Below are 2346 nucleotides of genomic sequence, written 5' to 3' on the forward strand. Positions count from 1 at the left end.
ATCTAACAGGAATTAATATTATGGCAAAGGTGTTTGCAAATTGAGATGTGTTTGTGATATTTGGAACACAGCGCTTCATTTTGCAAGAGATGTGAGGCGTTTTGCATTTTGTGTGTGCAATTCTTGGATTTGTGTATAAAGTAAAAAAAAAAAAAGAGGCAAAGTTTGGAAAATATGTGTAAGCAGTTGAAAAAAAACAGTTTTTCTCGATTGCTAACACACAATTCATGAAACAATTCAATTTTCTCACAACTATAAACACAAAACTACACACCAACTTGTGCAAACTTCACTGTTGATCGACCTACGCCTGTTTATTGGATCACTCTTCTGTCTTGCCCTCTAAATACCTGTTTGCCATTGTCAGAACCTTGCCTGTTTCATGACCATGTTTAAGATGCCCCGTTACAGTTATACAGATATAGTTCATTTTACACATTCCACTGACTCCATTCTAGTGAGCAGTTGAGCATCAAAGCCTTTCAAAGTATAATCCGTTGACTGAAATCACTCACACATCACTGTTGTCCCTGTACAAGTGACAAAAATGTCAATGTTTGTGATTGTGATTAAATTTTATTTTTAATCACAATTTGTTTGTTTTTTTCAACTGCTTACACACCAAAACTTGTCACACAATTGCTGAAACCTGACACTCAAACACCAGAACCACACACCAAATCTGCAAAACCATACACTAATTCTCGGCCTTAGACTCAGTTTTCAATTTCATAAAACACTTTTTGCAAAACACAACACACAATTATCTATGTAACACACAAAAATCTAACAGGAATTAATATTACGGCAAAGGTGTTTGCTTTTGAGATGTGTTTGTGATATTTTGAATGCAGTGCTTCATTTTCACAAGAAAACAAGAGATCTGAGGCGTTTTGCATTTTGTGTGTGCAATTCTTGGATTTGTGTATAAAGTAAAAAAAAAAAAAAGGCAAAGTTTTGAAAATATGTGTAAGCAGTTGAAAAAAAACTGTAATACAGTTTTTCTCGATTGCTAACACACAATTCATGAAACAATTCACTATTTTCTCACAACTATAAACACAAAACTACACACCAACTTGTGCAAACTTCAAACTTCCAGGTCAAAATCAAATACTTTAGTCAAAAACATGTTATCTTTTGTCAGACTCAAACTTTGGCCTCAGATGACACACAAACCTGCCAAATACACACATTACTTCACTGCCTAGAGAACACTAGTGAGATCAATTCAAAACACTTTTACAAACACCTCCTTTTGGGAAATAGGAATCCTTTTGCTAGTCAATGTCTGTTACAGTATACAACGTAAATATAGGAGTGCAGATACAGTCAAATTCAGCAATAAACTTTAAGAAACCTTTACTGTCATTACACTACTGTAAAGAGATCTTACAGTAGATGAAAAGCACAAGAGAAAAGTTCAAAGACCAAACAACTGAATATACAGTAAATACACATTGGAATATACTGTCAGTTATACTTTACAGAAATAAATAAATAATGAATGAATAAATAAATAAATAATTACAGTTTTTCTCGATTGCTAACACACACACTATAACGGATTAATTTGGCCCAACTTTCCAAACCATTCATACAGTTCTCGAAACAAAGACACGTTTCTCAAAACCTTTAACACATTTCACCTGTTTGCACACACGTTCCAATTTGCTCAGTGTTTTCTGCAAAACTCTACACAAAAACGCTATCATTTTGCACAGGTTTAACCATGTTCTCATTCAGAAAACGCAAACACACAATATAATTAACTCAAGCATCAAAAAATGAACATCAACTGAAATCATCATTCAGTCACCTGTGCCACTTGTGCAGTCTGAACTGGCTCATATTTTGTACAGTTGGTTTGATCACATAATTAGAAACAAGTGTGAACAATTTTGAATCGTTGTGTGTAAATGATGACAACTGTGCTTTAGTTGTGTTTAGACTAAAGTCTCAAATCCAAAGAGATATTCTTTATAAAAGTTAAAAGTTAACCACGCCTACCTAAAACGGCTCGTTCTAACACGCCCCCACATATCTACCTCACTATGTGTGAAGATTTGCATAACGCCGCCCAAATGTTCACGCAAAGAAAGAAGGCGTAACTTTTATTCTCGCTGTAGTATTGTTGCCGCTGCCGCCATGTCGTGAAGACGCTGTGTGCTTCGTTGTGAAAGCGAAACTACTTTGTTTGGTCTTTGACCAAATTTTGATTTGGCCAAAAGAGAACGATATCCGCTTCGTCATGTCTAGAGCTGATCTATGCTGGTCGCTGAGGGAATACATCAACTTAGTGCTGTGGATCGCCGGATCGGCTTTCACCGTGGACGAAGTGGAGTC

The sequence above is a fragment of the Sinocyclocheilus anshuiensis genome, unplaced genomic scaffold, assembly GCF_001515605.1.
Source record: "Sinocyclocheilus anshuiensis isolate Anshui unplaced genomic scaffold, SAMN03320099.WGS_v1.1 scaffold144, whole genome shotgun sequence".
NCBI lineage: Eukaryota > Metazoa > Chordata > Actinopteri > Cypriniformes > Cyprinidae > Sinocyclocheilus > Sinocyclocheilus anshuiensis.